At 49.8% G+C, this 22,565-nt stretch overlaps 1 long non-coding RNA gene across 1 annotated transcript in view; it reads right to left on the reverse strand.

Moving 5' to 3' along the window:
- LOC139759644 (uncharacterized) overlaps window positions 1–17,216 on the reverse strand; it is a 204,354-nt gene extending 187,138 nt beyond the window's left edge. The window contains exon 1 of the long non-coding RNA XR_011715123.1: window positions 17,088–17,216. This is a non-coding gene — a long non-coding RNA (uncharacterized lncRNA). The remainder of the gene's footprint in view (window positions 1–17,087) is intronic.
- Between the last annotated feature and the right edge of the window lie 5,349 nt (window positions 17,217–22,565).

A 22,565-nucleotide genomic window follows, 5' to 3' on the forward strand; every position in this document is an offset into this window, starting at 1 on the left:
GCAGACGAATGAAGTTTTGACTTCACTCGTTCCTAAACTTCATTCCTTCATTCACACAGATGGTATGATGAGTGACGGTCATCCTGCCTATGGTATAACCTTGTTATAGTGTAGAGTGAGGTGTACACTGTCTTACTTTGGCTGTAGAGAGACGTGTACAAGTGACGTGTGTAGGGTGACGTATCTAGGATGCCTTGTGTAAGGTGACGTGTGTAGCGTGACGCATGTGAGTGACATGTGTAGGGTGGCGTGTACAGCGTGACGTATGTGAGTGACGTGTGTAGGGTGACGTGTGTAGCGTGACGTATGTGAGTGACGTGTGTAGGATGACGTGTATAGCGTGACGTATGTGAGTGACGTGTGTAGGATGACGTGTGTAGCGTGACGTATGTGAGTGACGTGTGTAGGATGACGTGTATAGCGTGACGTATGTGAGTGACGTGTGTAAGGTGACGTGTATGGCGTGACGTATGAGTGACGTGTGTAGGATGACGTGTATAGCGTGACGTATGTGAGTGACGTGTGTAAGGTGACGTGTATAGCGTGACGTATGTGAGTGACGTGTGTAGGGTGACGTGCCCAGGGTGAGGCCCTAGTGTTGTACGGTTATAGACGTATTTCCATTATAAAAGTCTTGGCGTCTGTGAAGGGAGGGAGGGAGGGAGGGAGGGAGGGAGGACCTGCCTGTCTGCCTGGAGGGCGGGTTTGGGAGGGAGGGAGGGCGGGCAGGCGCGGGGCTTGCTGGCTGGCGCGGGTGGGGGAGCTTTGATCTTCCTCTTTCCGGGAAATTAACTTTTTGATGTTGACAAGGAAGTTCCCCAACAGCGAAGCTTACACACGTTAATAACTGGGTTTTGTGGGGCCTTCTTGTTGCACGCTCTTCCCTGCCCTCAACCCAACCCACCCCCTACCCCAAGAACCCTTCCTCCACACACACACACACACACACACACACACACACACACACACACACACACACACACACCTCCAAAGCCAAACCCTATTCAGGCGCCCCTAACCCCCTTCCCATACCCAGACTCCATACAGATACCCCTTTCAACCCTTCTCCACGCACACACACACACACACTCACACACACACACACACACACACACACACACACACACACACACACACACACATACACATATACACGCACACACACACACACACACACACACACTCACACACACACGCTGCAGCGTTAAAAAAGCAATTGACTAGAGGCATTTCACTCAGGGGGGGAATACGGAATAAGAAGGACTTAAGAACACTTAGTTTCTTTCCTGTGGTTAAGTGATGTGGTTTGTGGTGTTGCTCTGATCCTTGTTTGTTGAGGTTGTGCAGGTTGGACTGGTGCTGGAGGGTCTCTGTCTTTTGTGTGTGTGTGTGTGTGTGTGTGTGTAAGGTGAGCGGGTTTGTGTGAAGGTGTTCTCGGTGTGTTTGTGTCATTATGTTTTTTAAAGTGTGGTGTGTGTGTGTGAGTTGGCGGATATGCATGTTTATGTATGAGTATGTGTTTGGATACGTATACTTAACTCGTGTGTGTGTGTGTGTGTGTGTGTATGTGTGTGTGTGTGTGTGTTTACAGCAATAAGACGGGTATTGGTTCGTGTTAAAATAAGCGAGATTATACCGCCTTTATTTTTCTTATTGTGCACTCCTACCTACCGTGTGGGCGGTACCTCAAAAGGGGACACAGGGTGCACAAAAGGTCCAGGGACTTGTGGGGGGGAGGGGGGGTAGGGGGCGGCCCTTTGATTGAAATGCATTATAGATTACACAGTGAGAGAGGCGTGAACATGGCGTGGGCAACGCAATGAATTATTCGTCAATTCACGTAGTGAGTGAAGCTTACAACAGCTGAACAACAATGACTGAATTACGTAGCAAGATGAATAACAAACGAAATGTTTACAATATTGCAAAGTTATTCTAGTCTCACGTCTCGTCTTTAACTCTTATGGCGATGGTTCGAATCTTATTGAGGAGATATTAATGCTTGTATAGATGTTCCCATTGGAGGTACATATTTCCGTATATATGTATACATATACAAGCAGTGAAGTTGTCCACCTTCTCTTGTCTTTCCTTCCTCACTCAACCTTTCCACCATCAAGAGTCAGGTTTACGAACACCTGAGAAGGTGTGATTAATTCCCACTTTCATATCTTTAACCCAAGATCCTCTGACTGAAGCATGTTATGCCCGTGTTATGTCGATTACAAGAATTAAGGAAGAAAATCTGACTTACACATGAAACACTTTAGCCCAGTCGTGAACTAAGATGTTACAAATACCTTCAATCACTCATGTTGCACAACAAAATCCCACACAGCTAGAAACTTGCCAGCATAATACCCATTTTGAAGCCCTCGTAGCCACCCAAGTCCCATCCTCATATCACCTTGTACCACTGCGCTCGACAACATTCAATCTCTATGGAAAGCTGATCCTCAACTGGATCATGCAGAATATCTCCCTCTCCCCCCCACAGCATGGTTCTAGACTCACAATCACAGAACACCTACTGGTACTAGGTTAGGACAGAACACCTACTGGGACTAGGTTAGGACAAGTAAAAGGATCCCTTAATGTCTTCCACAAGCAATTCATCCGCTCCATCCTAAACTATGCCTCACCTGCCTGGTCACACACTCTATCAAAAGCAAACATAACAAAGCTACAAACCAAACCAAACAACTTAGGCTGTTTGACAACCACAAACAATCAAGACATGAGTCATGAATACAAATATACTTTCAATAGAATCTCATATTAATTTGCTTGACACTTGATTCTTTACAACAGCACGAGACCTTTGCTACCGACACCACTCCATCGCCAACCACTAACACCGAGTTGGACATAAAAAAAAAGAGACCCTTCCGTCAATATCAAAACCTATACACACAGATCCCCTATCCTCAGCCCCACCGAATTAACCCGACAAGCATGATGCATCCGCCCTCCCAACCCAGATTTGAATGCCACCTCACCAGCCATACACCATTCTGAAACTACGCTCCCTAGACATGTAAGTGTAAGCCTTTCCCATCTACACACTTCAGCATCACAAACCTCGTTCCAGCGTATCACTATATCCATCATGCTCAAGATGCAACATCCACAGTGAAGATACTGAATATTCATTCCCAATCTGGCCTGCGTTCAGTCCACAAAGAAATACACATCATCACGATTTATGGCAATGTCGCCCGGTGGACGTGGCCAGCTTCCTAAGCGTTGGGGAAGTTCCCTATAAAGCGCGCGCGCGCACACACACAAACACACACACATACACACAAATATGGTATTGGATGGTATTGCAGTGGAATTTATTAAAAAAGGGGGTGACTGTATTGTTGACTGGTTGGTAAGGTTATTTAATGTATGTATGACTCATGGTGAGGTGCCTGAGGATTAGCGGAATGCGTGCATAGTGCCATTGTACAAAGGCAAAGGGGATAAGAGTGAGTGCTCAAATGACAGAGGTATAAGTTTGTTGAGTATTCCTGGTAAATTATATGGGAGGGTATTGATTGAGAGGGTGAAGGCATGTACAGAGCATCAGATTGGGGAAGAGCAGTGTGGTTTCAGAAGTGGTAGAGGATGTGTGGATCAGGTGTTTGCTTTGAAGAATGTATGTGAGAAATACTTAGAAAAGCAAATGGATTTGTATGTAGCATTTATGGATCTGGAGAAGGCATATGATAGAGTTGATAGAGATGCTCTGTGGAAGGTATCTAGAATATATGGTGTGGGAGGAAAGTTGTTAGAAGCAGTGAAAAGTTTTTATCGAGGATGTAAGGCATGTGTAGGTGTAGGAAGAGAGGAAAGTGATTGGTTCTCAGTGAATGTAGGTTTGCGGCAGGGTTGTGTGATGTCTCCATGGTTGTTTAATTTGTTTATGGATGGGGTTGTTAGGGAGGTAAATGCAAGAGTTTTGGAAAGAGGGGCAAGTATGAAGTCTGTTGGGGATGAGAGAGCTTGGGAAGTGAGTCAGTTGTTGTTCGCTGATGATACAGCGCTGGTGGCTGATTCATGTGAGAAACTGCAGAAGCTGGTGGCTGAGTTTGGTAAAGTGTGTGAAAGAAGAAAGTTAAGAGTAAATGTGAATAAGAGCAAGGTTATTAGGTACAGTAGGGTTGAGGGTCAAGTCAATTGGGAGGTGAGTTTGAATGGAGAAAAACTGGAGGAAGTGAAGTGTTTTAGATATCTGGGAGTGGATCTGGCAGCGGATGGAACCATGGAAGCGGAAGTGGATCATAGGGTGGGGGAGGGGGCGAAAATTCTGGGGGCCTTGAAGAATGTGTGGAAGTCGAGAACATTATCTCGGAAAGCAAAAATGGGTATGTTTGAAGGAATAGTGGTTCCAACAATGTTGTATGGTTGCGAGGCGTGGGCTATGGATAGAGTTGTGCGCAGGAGGATGGATGTGCTGGAAATGAGATGTTTGAGGACAATGTGTGGTGTGAGGTGGTTTGATCGAGTGAGTAACGTAAGGGTAAGAGAGATGTGTGGAAATAAAAAGAGCGTGGTTGAGAGAGCAGAAGAGGGTGTTTTGAAGTGGTTTGGGCACATGGAGAGAATGAGTGAGGAAAGATTGACCAAAAGGATATATGTGTCGGAGGTGGAGGGAACGAGGAGAAGAGGGAGACCAAATTGGAGGTGGAAAGATGGAGTGAAAAAGATTTTGTGTGATCGGGGCCTGAACATGCAGGAGGGTGAAAGGAGGGCAAGGAATAGAGTGAATTGGAGCGATGTGGTATACCGGGGTTGACGTGCTGTCAGTGAGTTGAATCAAGGCATGTGAAGCGTCTGGGGTAAACCATGGAAAGCTGTGTAGGTATGTATATTTGCGTGTGTGGACGTATGTATATACATGTGTATGGGGGGTGGGGGTTGGGCCATTTCTTTCGTCTGTTTCCTTGCGCTACCTCGCAAACGCGGGAGACAGCGACAAAGTATAATAAAAAAATAATATAATAATATATATATATATATATATATATATATATATATATATATATATATATATATATATATATATATATAGCCAACTGACACATCTAATTCTAAATCCAAATTTGATTGTCAAATTTACTCTCCAAACCCTTCCAAACGGTGCACTTTACACTTACGTAAACCAGACAATGGCTTAAGGTAAACCCAGGTAGCCAAACAAACCTAAAACTCAGGTTAACCACAAGAAAGTGTCAACCCACAGAGAAGCATTTAGCCCCCGAGTTTACCGCACTTTGGGGCGAGAATTGAAGCATATAGTCTTAACAACTCGACCATACAGGCTCGATCCTGAGGAAAAAAAAGGCACTAAGGGAGGGTCTAGCTAATGCTTTCATTTCATTTCCTTCATTTTCTGCATTACTTAGCCGCGCGAAAAAGTGTGGATTAGCATGGTCTTCCCGCAGCCTCTGGCGTTGACGAGGAACTTTACTTAGCGTGTTAATTCTGGCGTTGGAGAAGGGGGGAGGGGGAGTGTGTGGGGGGGGGGTTACCTGGTTGTGGTGGTGGTGGTGGTAGCAGTAATGGTGGAGAAGTGTTGGAGGTTAAGATGTCTTAAGGTGTAGGGCTGGGGATGTTGGAGGACTGGTGTTGTGATGGTGGTGATGTATAGTGGTGACGGGGGGGGGGGGGGGGGGGGGGGGATGTTATGGTGCGGGGGGGGGGGGAAGAGGGAGGGAGGGAAGGGGGGAAGAAGATGTACATACCCTTCACCACTATTCTTCACCATCACCATCCCCACCATCACCATCACCATCACCACCATCACCACCATCACCATCGTCACCGTCACCGTCATCGTCACCATTCGTCAGGTCAGTGCCAGGCAACCCCCCCCCCCCCCCCCCCCCCCCCCCCCGGTGCACTATGACTCACCAGGCGCCGCCATCAAGATCAATGCCGCCGTTGGAATGCACAACCCCCCCTCCCCCCTCCCCCTTCCCTCTCCTGTACCTTCCTCCTCTGTACCTTCCCTCTCCTGTACCTTCCCTCTCCTGTACCTTCCCTCTCCTGTACCTTCCCTCCTCCTGTACCTCCCTCCTCCTGTACCTCCCTCCTCCTGTACCTTCCCTCTCCTGTACCTTCCCTCTCCTGTACCTTCCCTCTCCTGTACCTTCCCTCTCCTGTACCTTCCCTCCTCCTGTACCTCCCTCCTCCTGTACCTTCCCTCTCCTGTACCTTCCCTCCTCCTGTACCTTCCCTCTCCTGTACCTTCCCTCTCCTGTACCTTCCCTCTCCTGTACCTTCCCTCTCCTGTACCTTCCCTCTCCTGTACCTTCCTCCTCTGTACCTTCCCTCTCCTGTACCTTCCCTCCTCCTGTACCTTCCCTCTCCTGTACCTTCCTCCTCTGTACCTTCCCTCTCCTGTACCTTCCCTCTCCTGTACCTTCCCTCTCCTGTACCTTCCCTCTCCTGTACCTTCCTCCTCTGTACCTTCCCTCTCCTGTACCTTCCTCCTCTGTACCTTCCCTCCTCCTGTACCTCCCTCCTCCTGTACCTTCCCTCTCCTGTACCTTCCTCCTCTGTACCTTCCCTCTCCTGTACCTTCCCTCCTCCTGTACCTTCCTCCTCTGTACCTTCCCTCTCCTGTACCTTCCCTCTCCTGTACCTTCCCTCTCCTGTACCTTCCCTCTCCTGTACCTTCCCTCTCCTGTACCTTCCTCCTCTGTACCTTCCCTCCTCCTGTACCTTCCCTCTCCTGTACCTTCCTCCTCTGTACCTTCCCTCTCCTGTACCTTCCCTCCTCCTGTACCTTCCCTCCTCCTGTACCTTCCCTCCTCCTGTACCTCCCCTCCTCCTGTACCTTCCCTCCTCCTGTACCTTCCCTCCTCCTGTACCTCCCTCCTCCTGTACCTTCCCTCTCCTGTACCTTCCCTCTCCTGTACCTTCCCTCCTCCTGTACCTTCCCTCTCCTGTACCTTCCTCCTCTGTACCTTCCCTCTCCTGTACCTTCCTCCTCTGTACCTTCCCTCTCCTGTACCTTCCCTCTCCTGTACCTTCCCTCTCCTGTACCTTCCTCCTCTGTACCTTCCCTCTCCTGTACCTTCCCTCTCCTGTACCTTCCCTCTCCTGTACCTTCCTCCTCTGTACCTTCCCTCTCCTGTACCTTCCTCCTCTGTACCTTCCCTCTCCTGTACCTTCCCTCTCCTGTACCTTCCCTCTCCTGTACCTTCCCTCTCCTGTACCTTCCCTCCTCCTGTACCTCCCTCCTCCTGTACCTTCCTCCTCTGTACCTTCCCTCTCCTGTACCTTCCTCCTCTGTACCTTCCCTCTCCTGTACCTTCCCTCTCCTGTACCTTCCCTCCTCCTGTACCTCCCTCCTCCTGTACCTCCCTCCTCCTGTACCTTCCCTCTCCTGTACCTTCCTCCTCTGTACCTTCCCTCTCCTGTACCTTCCCTCTCCTGTACCTTCCCTCTCCTGTACCTTCCCTCCTCCTGTACCTCCCTCCTCCTGTACCTTCCCTCTCCTGTACCTTCCCTCTCCTGTACCTTCCCTCTCCTGTACCTTCCCTCTCCTGTACCTTCCCTCTCCTGTACCTTCCCTCTCCTGTACCTTCCCTCCTCCTGTACCTCCCTCCTCCTGTACCTTCCCTCTCCTGTACCTTCCCTCTCCTGTACCTTCCCTCTCCTGTACCTTCCCTCCTCCTGTACCTCCCTCCTCCTGTACCTTCCCTCTCCTGTACCTTCCTCCTCTGTACCTTCCCTCTCCTGTACCTTCCCTCCTCCTGTACCTTCCCTCTCCTGTACCTTCCCTCTCCTGTACCTCCCCTCCTCCTGTACCTCCCCTCCTCCTGTACCTTCCCTCCTCCTGTACCTTCCCTCCTCCTGTACCTTCCCTCCTCCTGTACCTTCCCTCCTCCTGTACCTTCCCTCCTCCTGTACCTTCCCTCCTCCTGTACCTTCCCTCCTCCTGTACCTTCCCTCCTCCTGTACCTTCCCTCTCCTGTACCTTCCCTCTCCTGTACCTTCCCTCCTCCTGTACCTTCCCTCTCCTGTACCTTCCCTCTCCTGTACCTTCCCTCCTCCTGTACCTCCCTCCTCCTGTACCTTCCCTCTCCTGTACCTTCCTCCTCCTGTACCTCCCTCCTCCTGTACCTCCCCTCCTCCTGTACCTTCCCTCCTCCTGTACCTTCCCTCCTCCTGTACCTCCCTCCTCCTGTACCTTCCCTCCTCCTGTACCTCCCTCCTCCTGTACCTCCCCTCCTCCTGTACCTTCCCTCCTCCTGTACCTCCCTCCTCCTGTACCTTCCCTCCTCCTGTACCTTCCCTCCTCCTGTACCTCCCCTCCTCCTGTACCTTCCCTCCTCCTGTACCTCCCCTCCTCCTGTACCTCCCTCCTCCTGTACCTCCCCTCCTCCTGTACCTTCCCTCCTCCTGTACCTCCCCTCCTCCTGTACCTTCCCTCCTCCTGTACCTCCCTCCTCCTGTACCTCCCCTCCTCCTGTACCTCCCCTCCTCCTGTACCTTCCCTCCTAGTGTACCTCCCTCCTCCTGTACCTCCCTCCTCCTGTACCTTCCCTCCTCCTGTACCTTCCCTCCTCCTGTACCTCCCCTCCTCCTGTACCTTCCCTCCTCCTGTACCTCCCTCCTCCTGTACCTCCCTCCTCCTGTACCTCCCTCCTCCTGTACCTCCCTCCTCCTGTACCTTCCCTCTCCTGTACCTTCCCTCCTCCTGTACCTCCCTCCTCCTGTACCTCCTCCTCCTGTACCTCCCTCCTCCTGTACCTTCCTCCTCCTGTACCTCCCTCCTCTGTACCTTCCCTCTAGTGTACCTCCTCCTCCTGTACCTTCCCTTCCTCCTGTACCTCCCCTCCTCCTGTACCTCCCCTCTCCTGTACCTTCCTCCTCCTGTACCTCCCTCCTCCTTGTACCTTCCTCCTCCTGTACCTCCCTCCTCTGTACCTTCCCTCCTCCTGTACCTCCTCCTCCTGTACCTTCCTCCTCTGTACCTTCCCTCTCCTGTACCTTCCCTCTCCTGTACCTTCCCTCTCCTGTACCTTCCTCCTCCTGTACCTCCCTCCTCCTGTACCTCCCTCCTCCTGTACCTTCCCTCTCCTGTACCTTCCCTCCTCCTGTACCTCCCCTCCTCCTGTACCTTCCCTCCTCCTGTACCTTCCCTCCTCCTGTACCTTCCCTCCTCCTGTACCTTCCCTCCTCCTGTACCTTCCCTCCTCCTGTACCTTCCCTCCTCCTGTACCTTCCCTCCTCCTGTACCTCCCCTCCTCCTGTACCTTCCCTCCTCCTGTACCTTCCTCCTCCTGTACCTTCCCTCTCCTGTACCTTCCCTTCCTCCTGTACCTCCCCTCCTCCTGTACCTTCCCTCCTCCTGTACCTCCCCTCCTCCTGTACCTTCCCTCCTCCTGTACCTTCCCTCCTCCTGTACCTCCCCTCCTCCTGTACCTTCCCTCCTCCTGTACCTTCCCTCCTCCTGTACCTCCCCTCCCCCTGTATTATCACCCATCCCCACAGCTTCCACACCTCCTTCAGTACCTCCACCCTTTCCCTTGTATATCACCTCCCCTCTACCCACCCTCATCCCTCTCTACCTCCTCCCCTCCACCTCTACCTCCACCCCTCCTCCTCCTCCTCCTCCCCTCCACCCTCCACCATTTACCTCTTTCCTTGCAATTTCCGCCCACCATCCCTGGTAGGAAATGGAGTAGGCAGAGGAGGCCTGTATAGGCCGCTTTCCGCTCTCACTTTCTCTCCCACAGTCTCACCCTCCCACACACACTCTCACCCTCCCACACACACTCTCACCCTCCCACACACACTCTCACCCTCCCACACACACTCTCACCCTCCCACACACACTCTCACCCTCCCACACACACTCTCACCCTCTCCCACACACTCTCACCCTCCCACACACACTCTCACCCTCCCACACACACTCTCTTCCTCCCACACACACTCTCACCCTCCCACACAATCTCACCCTCCCACACATACTCTCACCCTCCCACACACTCTCACCCTCCCACACACTCTCACCCTCCCACACACACTCTCACCCTCCCACACATACTCTCACCCTCCCACACATACTCTCACCCTCCCACACACACTTTCACCCTCCCACACACACTTTCACCCTCCCACACACACTCCCACCCTCCCACACACTCTCATCCTCCCACACACTCTCACCCTCCCACACACTCTCACCCTCCCACACACACTCTCACCCTCCCACACACTAGTACCCTCCCACACACACTCTCACCCTCCTACACACACTCCCACCCTCCCACACACTCTCACCCTCCCACACACTCTCACCCTCCCACACATACTCTCACCCTCCCACACACACTTTCACCCTCCCACACACACTTTCACCCTCCCACACACACTCTCACCCTTCCACACATACTCTCACCCTCCCACACACACTTTCACCCTCCCACACACACTTTCACCCTCCCACACACACTCTCGCCGTCCTGCAGTCTCACCTTCCCACACACTCTCACCCTCCCACACACCCTCACCCTCCCACACACTCTCACCCTCCCACACACACTCTCTTCCTCCCACACACACTCTCACCCTCCCACACACTCTCACCCTCCCACACACACTCTCGCCGTCCTGCAGTCTCACCTTCCCACACACTCTCACCCTCCCACACACCCTCACCCTCCCACACACTCTCACCCTCCCACACACACTCTCTTCCTCCCACACACACTCTCACCCTCCCACACACTCTCACCCTCCCACACACACTCTCGCCGTCCTGCAGTCTCACCTTCCCACACACTCTCACCATCCCACACACCCTCACCCTCCCACACACTCTCACCCTCCCACACACACTCTCTTCCTCCCACACACACTCTCATCCTCCCACACACTCTCACCCTCACACACACACTCTAACCCTCCCATACACTCTCACCCTCCCACACACACTCTCACCCTCCATACATACACTCACCCTCCCACACACACTTTCACCCTCCCACACACTCTCACCGTCTCGCAGTCTCACCTTCCCGCACACTCTCGCCCTCCCACACACACTCTCACCATCCCACACACACTCTCACCCTCCCACACACACTCTCTCACCCTCCCACACACACTCTTACCTTCCCACACACTCTCACCCTCCCACACACTCTCTCACCCTCCCACACACACTTTCTCACCCTTCCACACACACTCTTACCTTCCCACACACTCTCACCCTCCCACACACTCTCTCACCCTCCCACACACACTCTCACCCTCCCACACACACTCTCACCCTCCCACACACACTCTCACCCTCCCACACACCTGCAGTTGCTTCACAAAGGCTGTGTTGGCGTGTCGTCCCCCCCTCCTCCTCATTAATGCACATTCCTCCACGTTGTCAAAATTGCTTTAAACAAAACAAATGAATTTTAGGTCTGGCTTCAGGACAACGACCTCTGTCTAGCAAACCTCAGTGATATCTCAGCTAGAATTATAGCAAGAAATATAGATCCTATATCTGATGTATAGCGTATAGCGATCCATTAAAGACCCTGTGGTATAACGAATGGCTAAGATCCGTTAGTGATTACGAATGCGTTACGTAGATTCACGTGTTTGAGCCACACGGCGGTGAAGGGGGGAGAGGGGGGGGTTATTTCGTCATCCGTCCAGTATGACGTAAGAATTCACGAATGATACGTGTTGTACAACCGAGATTAAAACGATTACCAGTGATAACGAATCATGTCATGTGTTTTTCATACGGTCAGCATAACTAGCGACAGAACAACGAAAGCACATGTTGGTTTACCCACACAGATCAGGTAAAGACGTAGAGAGAGAGAGAGAGAGAGAGAGAGAGAGAGAGAGAGAGAGAGAGAGAGAGAGAGAGAGAGAGAGAGTTCAAACACCTTCATCCACCCCCCCCCCCCACTCCCCCCGCCTTCCTCCACACACGAAAATAACGAAAGAAAAAAAAAAGAGACCAAACATGAAAGTACAGGAAGCAGTAAGGGTATGCACTTGTTCAAGACAGTAAATTACAGATGATGAGGAATTTCGTCTGTAATTACCCTGGGGGGGAGGAGGGGGGGGTGCAATTTAGATTCTCATGGTTATAATGAATCATGAAGAGACACGTTCTTAATAGTGTGTGTACTAGAAAATGTCCCACACCAGCGTGTCCCTGTGCACACGAGGATCATAGAGAAGAGTCCTTGCTAGATCTTCTCTTTACACTTAATGATATTGAAAATATTATATATAACACCCTAAATGAAAATAGTGGTGGTATAATGAGTATGATCAGTTGGTAAGGACATAGACAGAACAGCAGCTAGAACACAGAAGGATCTGTGATACAGAACTTGAGAATGTCGAAGGTGGCATAGATTGACAAATGGAGTTCAGTAGACGTGTTGTGGGTCAGTGTCGTATAGATGGTTCTATGAAGTTTACGATGAAGGAGCAAGACTATGGCTAGCTTTAGATGCTGAGGGAAGGTTAGAGCAAGAGAGAGAGAGAGAGAGAGAGAGAGAGAGAGAGAGAGAGAGAGAGAGAGAGAGAGAGATGTGGCTGAAGAGACTATGTCACAAGGCGAGAGATCTTAGGGATATACGGTGCCGGATATGCAGGTGGCACGGAGGCTCGCCAATACTTACAAGATGCAGGAGAGCAAGTGACATTTTTAAACCACTTAAGAAAAGTTAAACGATGAAGCTTTGAAAATAGTATTGTGGACAAGGCAGGAGGAAATCTGAAACTTTCCCATAAACTTACAAGAATATTGTCAATTGAAGACCAGCTAATCAGGACGTGGGATCCAAATGGAATGATATAAAGATATGAATGAAACTCAGTGATGTTGTTATCACAGTGGAAGACACTACAACCCGAACGCCAGTTAGATGGAATGAAGGGAATATTTTGGAAGGCAGCAAGGTATCTGAAGAAAAACAAACAAACCAAAAAGAGGCCCATGTATTGCTTATGGTCATGATGAAGACTCACACATGTGCTGGCAATGTGTGCAGTACATACACGTGATTGCACATACACGTGATTGACAAATCAAAATGTTATTCAATGTTAGTCGCTAAGGAAGCTGAGAGGTTGTGCTGACTACAGACCAATTTCTGGCCAGCTTAGTCTGTAAGTTACTAGAAAAGATAATCACGAAAAACATAGGTGATTCCTTGTAAAGGAAAAGTAACCAGAGATACAAGACGGATACAGGGAAAGTATACCATGTATAACAAACCTTTAACATTTCTACGAGAGAGTAAGTTGCCCCTTTTAGACGAATAAAAAAGTCTGGCAGATTGTCATTATCTGGACTACCAGAAAGCATTTGACACTATCCCACATAAGAGGTTGGTATAGAAATATAGGGAGATTCCTTCAATAGTCTAACACTGATCATCGTGAAAGCGAACAAATGACACATGTCTTGATCCCTCTTAAGATGGGTGAGGGTCAACAGGGGTGGGGGGGGGGGGGGTCAGCCGCAGGGGACCAGTGTGGAACCAGTTCTCCTCCTGGTCAGTGTGGATGACTTGCTAACAGTAGTGAACCCACGCCTGAATACGTTCCCGGATGATGCCAAGATTATGAGGGAGGTAAACAATGGGAAGGAGTGCATCAACCTGCAAGGGAACCTAGACAAAAGTCGAAAACTCGTCTGAATATATAAGTCTGATGAAATTCAATCTAAGTAGATGGAGAAAGGACGCAGTGAAGGAAAGCCTCAATACGAATATAATCTACCGTAGCAGGAAATTAGCAGCAGAAATCAGTGTGAGAAGCATTACATGGCCAACATAACCTTCTCGAGGGCGCTACAGGGGCGTATACGAGAGGAAACAAACTCTCCGCTGGCAAATACTGATATATGGATTGGAAGATATTCGACAAACTGTTCACATCCGTTTTCAGGCGAAGATTAGAATATTTCTCCCAAGCTTGAAGGCAAAAATAAGAATATTTCTCTCAAGCTTGAAGGCAAAAATAAGAATATTTTCCTTAAGATTGAAGGCAAAATGTTGAATATTTCTCTCAAGCTTGAAAGCAAGAATTAGAATATTTTTCTCAAGCTTGTAGGCAAAAATTTGAATATTTCTTTCAAGCTTTACTATTACACTGAACTAAGTCCAAAGAACTAATAGAGTAGGTGCAGAGGAGGGCAACAAAGATGGTGCTAGAATTAAGAAACATGAAAGAGATAAAAGTAAGTAGTGACTTGATCATAATCTTCAAAACTTCAATCCAGTTTCAATGAAGTTAATGGTAAATACTTTGCATAGAAAATAACCGGGATAGAACAAGTTAATAGTAAACAATATGCATTAAGAATACCGGGGCTAGACCAACCAGAGGCCATGATGTGGCAGCATGCAAGAACCTTGTACGAAAAGATTGAAAGATGGAACTGGGAATGTGGACAACATACTGATCTTTAAAAAGGTATTTGATAATAGAGAACGTTAAGAAAATAGCGCCCCATGAACGTAGACCTCCCTCCCGGTACAGTGCAAATTCACACACACACACACACACACACACACACACACACGAAACACTGCGCTACATTAAGCTTATCTGGCTGAAAGCCTAATGATGTTGTCTGGCCAAATCCCATGTCAGATAAAGAAAACGGGATTAAGTAACTTATTCCCACCATTATGTAGGTCACTACTGGTCCCGCTGTAGAAATCAATACTGACCCCGCTGTATAGGTCAGTAATGACCCGACTGTACTGACACTACTGTGTTTATTATTGACCCCCACTGTGTAGGTCAGTAATGACCCCACTGTACTGACCCCACTATGTAAGCCACAACTGACCCTACCGTAAAGGTCACTACTAACTCCACTATGTAGGCCACAACTGACCCCACTGTGTAGGTCATTACTGACCCACTGTGAAGTATACTGTCCACACACTAACACATCAAGGAGCCACTGGAGCACCACTCTGAACCCACTTAAGAAGACATGCGATAGGTCAATACACCCAGACCCGCGTCCCGCCACCCTCACCCGTGGACGACACCATCTCTCCACACCCTCACCCATGGACGACACCATCTCCCCACACCCTCACCCATGGACGACACCATCTCCCCACACCCTCACCCATGGACGACACTATCTCCCCACACCCTCACCCGTGGACGACACCATCTCTCCACACCCTCACCCGTGGACGACACCATCTCCCCACACCCTCACCCGTGGACGACACAATCTCCCCACACCCTCATACAGGTAAACCACGACTGGTAGACCACGAGATGTAAACTCTGACGTGTATACCTTGGTATACCACTCCTCCCTGTGCTGCGTCACGTGACACCGGAACTCAGATACACCTTCCCCCGTAGGGAGGGACATTACCCCCCCCCCCCTCGCGAGTGCCTCGTCACACACGTGGGACATCCCTAGCGGGCGGCTCTGGGACATACCATCCCATATCCGTCCCCTTCGCCCATTTCATTTCCCTCACTGTCACCGATGTAACCCCCCTCCCCCTTCACCCCACCGCCCCTCGCCCACCCCACACCTTTCCTCCCCATTTCCTCTCCCTCTCTCTCCCACTCCCCCCTTCCTCGAACAATACGGGGACGTCTTCGGCCGATCACCCTAATCATCACATTCATCTCACCTTTTAAAAGATACTTTGACAAGTATTATGTAGTCGCTGGCGTCTAAAAGAACGTCATTGTGCTCGCCAAAGCGACCCACCTCCTGCTGTAAACAACCTTACCTGCCGAGCTCCCCCACCACAGCATTTAGGAATTCACTCCCTTGTACCAGGGAGGTTTACAAGGCAAGGGGCCGCCCCCCCCCCCCTGCCTTGAATAGTTTTATGACGTGTTTTATGGGACGTGGAATGATAGGATGAGCGTCGTGGACGCTGATTGGTCGAGGTTAGCAACGGCCCTTGTTAAAAGAATCTTCTCACTGATTGGTTGGCGATTTGACATAGTACGTATTGGTCGATGGAAGCTATGGCTATATTTCTACACCGTGTTTACGTCAGATATTAGTATGTGATTGATGTGTTTCGCTACTTTGATCAGAGGGAGAAATATGGACGTATTTTTAAAAGGGTCTTCTTGGCCTCAACGAGACCTGAGGGTTCGAAACCAGTCAGTGAGAGGGACGGGAACAAGGCCATCATCCCTTCCGACCTCTGAACTACTGACCTCTGAGCGTGACCCGGGCGGGCCAAACGAGGTCACTACCACTGGGCCAAGGCGTCGGCTGGTCAGGGAACACACGTACGTGTCAGTGGGTCATAAGATAAACTATCTATTTCGTGTTAGATTCTACAACGTTAAGATCCCAGACAGCGCATTACACATGACAGCTTGGGAATGGATGTGCGCGTATGCGGCCCTTTCTTCGTCTGTTCGTGGCGCTACCTCGCTAACAGGGGAAATGGCAATCCAGTATGAATATGTGTGTGAATCTAATCAAGCTCGTTACCTCCACACTCCAGCTAAACACAACGCCAACATAACACATCCACGCTGACCTGTCCCCAGCGAACATCAAACAACCGCACTACCAACTCGCTTCTGCCACTCTCGGGTCTCCCAGGCCCGTAGCGACTCCCACCCGCTTCAAGGTTTCGGGGGTGTCGAAGCGCTCCAGGCTCGGGGCAAACATGATGACTTCATTTTTTGGAGTGGTTACGTTCAAACCGACCGAGAAATCCCATTTCTTACCATGAAAATAATCCTGGAGAGCTAATCTAGATCCTTTTAAACGAACGTTTGTGAAGCGATAAATATAGCTATAGGTAACAACAGTGTAATGAATTGATACTTTGGAATACTTAAATGTAATCAATGTACAGCTCTTACCTATGTAGAGAACATAATTCTTCTATTATACTGTCAATAAATGGCATCAAAATCAAAGAATGAATAAAGAAATGAGGAGAAATAATGAGGAAACAACGCCACCCACACGCACCCTGGGTTTCGAAGCCTCGTTCAGTGGTTCACAACCAGCGTCTCGAGGTCTCGTTCACTCACTCACTACCAACGTCAGATATGACAAAGATTTCGACGAAAATTTTGCTTACCTCGTCAGCCAAGGTCACCTGACATCCTCAACATGACCTCTTCTCAGTCCAAATGGCCGGTGACACATGTCAGTCAGTCATAGCCTCCACCTGCTGCCCGTCGTGACGAACGCTTGCGCTAGCCATGGCGTCAGCCACTGTTTGTTTACATTTGCTGACCGTCTGTACACCAGATGGTTCAAGACTGCTAATAATTGTTCTTATTTGATCACTGGTATGGAAACGGATTTTCCACGACGCAACACCGGGGTAATACTGCCTGAAATACGGGCGGGGAAAGCACTCATACCAACACAGACACACAAGCTACATCCACAAGTCGCTGGTGTTCTGGGTCAACTGATGTGTAGGCGGGACCAAGAGAGGGTATAGTTTGGAGTTGACCATCGTCGCCACCAGCGCCATCTTCGCGGTGATTTAGTAACTTGTGAAGGAGATCGTGTAAAGAGAAGGGGTACAGTAAACTATGTTAACTCGTTAGTGACACATCACAATAATCATGTGTTTGATGAATGACTATCTTACTGTTTATATTGAGCATTAAGGATTAGATTAATCCTGACATCTGCTTGTAATTAAGATCTTATAAGTCAGTATAACCATTAACTGTTTCCCTTTCGTAATTTGTTTTTCGACAGTGGTGGAACTGATTACGTGTGATTGTACTTCTCAGCAGAGAGAGAGAGAGAGAGAGAGCAGCCCCTCCGCCCACGAGCAATCATGTTATGATAATTATCAAAACAAAATGTCAACAAAGCAAACTACAGGTCCACAACAGCCACCTTACGTGGCGTTCTCGGACCACTGAGCGAACAACTATAACTGAGCCTTTGGTTAGGCAGATGTGCCAGCCGTATGATGAACAACCCAACTGCTACCCATGTCAATGACACGCCTGATTGCCACCGGTTTATAATGAAACAAGATTTCAACTTACGCACAATAATTGATACGCAAACTAGCGCATGAACGCCCTCACACAGGTTAGAAAAAGAAATACTAACACCTCACCAAGACATATATCCTTTTGAAATCATGCTCCCTAGACGTATACGAGGCACACTTTCCTGTCTCTGTTATCAACACCGATTCAGCATATACCATGATCCTTCATGCCCACAGTCCGACCACCACATTGCAGACACCAAACACTTAGTGTGACACTCTCCTCACATAGACACACCCACATCACCACACTCTCCTCACATAGACACACCCACATCACCACACTCTCCTCACATAGACACACCCACATCACCACACTCTCCTCACATAGACACACCCACATCACCACACTCTCCTCACATAGACACACCCACATCACCACACTCTCCTCACATAGACACACCCACATCACCACACTCTCCTCACATAGACACACCCACATCACCACACTCTCCTCACATAGACACACCCACATCACCACACTCTCCTCACATAGACACACCCACATCACCACACTCTCCTCACATAGACACACCCACATCACCACACTCTCCTCACATAGACACACCCAACATCACCACACTCTCCTCACATAGACACACCCACATCACCACACTCTCCTCACATAGACACACCCACATCACCACACTCTCCTCACATAGACACACCCACATCACCACCACTCTCCCTCACATAGACACACCCACATCCCACACTCTCCTTCACATAAACACACCCACATCCACCACAATCCTCCTCACATAGACTCACCCACATCACCACACTCTCCTCACATAGACACACCCACATCACCACACTGTATGACGGACAAGGGAGCCCCAGAAACATAGAAGACAATCGACGTGTTTCACGGACGATGGTGAGGACGTGACGCACGACGATGAGGAGGACGTGCCGCACGGACGATGGGTAGGACGTGCCGCACGTACGAAGACGATGGAGAGACGTGCCGCACGGACGATGGTGAGGACGTGCCGCACGGACGATGGGTAGGACGTGCCGCACGGACGATGAGGAGGACGTGCCGCACGGACGATGAGGAGGACGTGCCGCACGGACGATGAGGAGGACGTGCCGCACGGACGATGGAGGAGGACGTGCCAGAACTATCCACGCTGAGACGAGCGATATTGTTGAATGACAGACACGTGTGTGTGTGTGTGTGTGTGTGTGTGTGTGTGTGTAGTGGTGATGGCGAGAAGTGTCTGTCTTCACTCGTAGTGATGGATACAAACTGGTGGGCAGACGCTTGAACCTCGAATGAGGCGAAGTCATTTTCCTTTAACAGGATCGTTAACACAGGGAATGACCCTCACCAATAATAGTTGTTGTGAGGAGCAACACCATAGATACGTGACCTCACTTGATGATCCTTCACTTCATAACCACGAGTGACATTATCTGCGTCTCATTAAGAATGACATGTAGAGTGTGCAGGGATGTCTCTTCAGTCATCTGTATGTTCACACGATCATCACCCAGTCTATAATCACTTCAACTGTCACAAACAGCCTCGTTAGGACCCAGTGGTCTGTTGCTGTTTGTATTCCATTGCTTTACTGGTGATTATAATTATGATGATAATGATAATAATAATAACAATAATAATGATAATAATAATAATGATAATAATAATAAAATAATAATAATAATAATAATAATAATAATAATAATAATAATAATAATAATAATGATAATAATAATAATAAAAATGATAATAATGATAATAATAATAATAATAATAATAAATGGGTATGTTTGAAGGAATAGTGGTTCCAACAATGTTGTATGGTTGCGAGGCGTGGGCTATGGATAGAGTTGTGCGCAGGAGGATGGATGTGCTGGAAATGAGATGTTTGAGGACAATGTGTGGTGTGAGGTGGTTTGATCGAGTAAGTAACGTAAGGGTAAGAGAGATGTGTGGAAATAAAAAGAGCGTGGTTGAGAGAGCAGAAGAGGGTGTTTTGAAATGGTTTGGGCACATGGAGAGAATGAGTGAGGAAAGATTGACCAAGAGGATATATGTGTCGGAGGTGGAGGGAACGAGGAGAAGAGGGAGACCAAATTGGAGGTGGAAAGATGGAGTGAAAAAGATTTTGTGTGATCGGGGCCTGAACATGCAGGAGGGTGAAAGGAGGGCAAGGAATAGAGTGAATTGGAGCGATGTGGTATACAGGGTTTGACGTGCTGTCAGTGGATTGAATCAAGGCATGTGAAGCGTCTGGGGTAAACCATGGAAAGCTGTGTAGGTATGTATATTTGCGTGTGTGGACGTGTGTATGTACATGTGTATGGGGGGGGGGGGGGTTGGGCCATTTCTTTCGTCTGTTTCCTTGCGCTACCTCGCAAACGCGGGAGACAGCGACAAAGTATAAAAAAAAAAAAAAAAAAAAAAAAAAAAAAAATAATAATAATAATAATAATAATGATAATAATAATAATAATAATAATTGTCCTCAAACACACACTGGGGTAAAAGTTTACTGTTATTATTGATGTTTACAGCATCCGTGATGGGTCTGTTCTTGTAGCCGTCTGTATGATGAGGCTGTAATGCCCACCTGCAACCTGGGGAGGAGGGATCTCTGGCGGCAGGAGTTGACGGCTCCGAAATGGTGTAGTGAATCCCGAATTATCATATGAGGCTCAGGTGATGGTTGAGGTCCAGGTGATGGCTGAGGTCCAGGTGATGGTTGAGGTCCAGGTGATGGTGATGGTTGAGGTCCAGCTGATGGTTGAGGTCCAGGTGATGGTTGAGGTCCAGCTGATGGTTGAGGTCCAGGTGATGGTTGAGGTCCAGGTGATGGTTGAGGTCCAGGTGATGGTTGAGGTCCAGGTGATGGTTGGGGAGAGTCTGGAGGACTAGTGTGTTGAGCCTCAGGATGGATGGTGTAGGAGGGACCAGGAGGATCTGGTGTGGGGAGGAAGGAAGAGCAGGTGGGGGAGGCACACGTGGTGTGGGGAGGAAGGAAGAGCAGGCGGGGGAGGCACACGTGGTGTGGGGAGGAAGGAAGAGCAGGTGGGGGAGGCACACGTGGTGTGGGGAGGAAGGAAGAGCAGGTGGGGGAGGCACACGTGGTGTGGGGAGGAAGGAAGAGCAGGCGGGGGAGGCACACGTGGTGTGGGGAGGAAGGAAGAGCAGGTGGGGGAGGCACACGTGGTGTGGGGGAGGAAGGAAGAGCAGGTGGGGGAGGCACACGTGGTGTGGGGAGGAAGGAAGAGCAGGCGGGGGAGGCACACGTGGTGTGGGGAGGAAGGAAGAGCAGGTGGGGGAGGCACACGTGGTGTGGGGAGGATGAGAGCTGGGCAGGAAGGCCAGGTATCTTGAATCTACAAAAATGTGGAGAAGACGACGAGGACGACGACGAGGACGAGGACGAGGACGACGACAACGAGGACGATGACGAGGACGACGACGAGGACGACGATAGCTGGAGGATTTGATGATGGTGCTGACGCGTTCCTTCCAGCCTGATTGATCGTCCAGAGTGAAACCCAGAAGCTTGGTGGACTGGACAACCTGGAGGGGACTGGGGTCTAGTGAGACAGTAGGGGGTGGGACAGGACTGGAAGCTTGGTGGACTGGACAACCTGGAGGGGACTGGGGTCTATTGAGACAGTAGGGGATGGGACAGGACTGGAAGCTTGGTGGACTGGACAACCTGGAGGGGACTGGGGTCTATTGAGACAGTAGGGGATGGGACAGGACTGGAAGCTTGGTGGACTGGACAACCTGGAGGGGACTGGGGACTAGTGAGACAGTAAGGGGTGGGACAGGACTGGAAGCTTGGTGGACTGGACAACCTGGAGGGGACTGGGGTCTATTGAGACAGTACGGGGTGGGACAGGACTGGAAGCTTGGTGGACTGGACAACCTGGAGGGGACTGGGGACTAGTGAGACAGTAAAGGGGTGGGTCAGGGTTGGAAGCGAGGCTGACCTGCATCACTATGGTCTTCGTTTTGTTGATGAAGACATGTAAACAATGTCTCACATCTGGAGTTACAGATCATCACACACTAACACAGTTTAAAAATAATTTTGATTATCTTTATTATGTTATTTCCTCTCGTAGCCATTCATCTCTCTCTCTCTCTCTCTCTCTCTCTCTCTCTCTCTCTCTCTCTCTCTCTCTCTCTCTCTCTCTCTCTCTCTCTCTCTCTCCACCGAACCCCTCCCTCCCTCGCCTTCGCCTCGCATGCCCTCACCCGCACATAGCAAACACCGCTCGCAAACATCTAACCAGCCCTCCCATCACCCAACCATCGACCAGCCCTCCCATCAAACATACATCGACCAGCCCTCCCATCACCCAACCATCGACCAGCCCTCCCATCAAACATACATCGACCAGCCCTCCCATCACCCAACCATCGACCAGCCCTCCCATCACCCAACCATCTACCAGCCCTCCCATCACCCAACCATCGACCAGCCCTCCCATCACTCAACCATCGGCCAGCCCTCCCATCACCCAACCATCGACCAGACCTCCCATCACTCAACCATCGAC

The sequence above is a fragment of the Panulirus ornatus genome, chromosome 3 (genome assembly GCF_036320965.1).
Source record: "Panulirus ornatus isolate Po-2019 chromosome 3, ASM3632096v1, whole genome shotgun sequence".
Classification (NCBI taxonomy): Eukaryota; Metazoa; Arthropoda; class Malacostraca; order Decapoda; family Palinuridae; genus Panulirus; species Panulirus ornatus.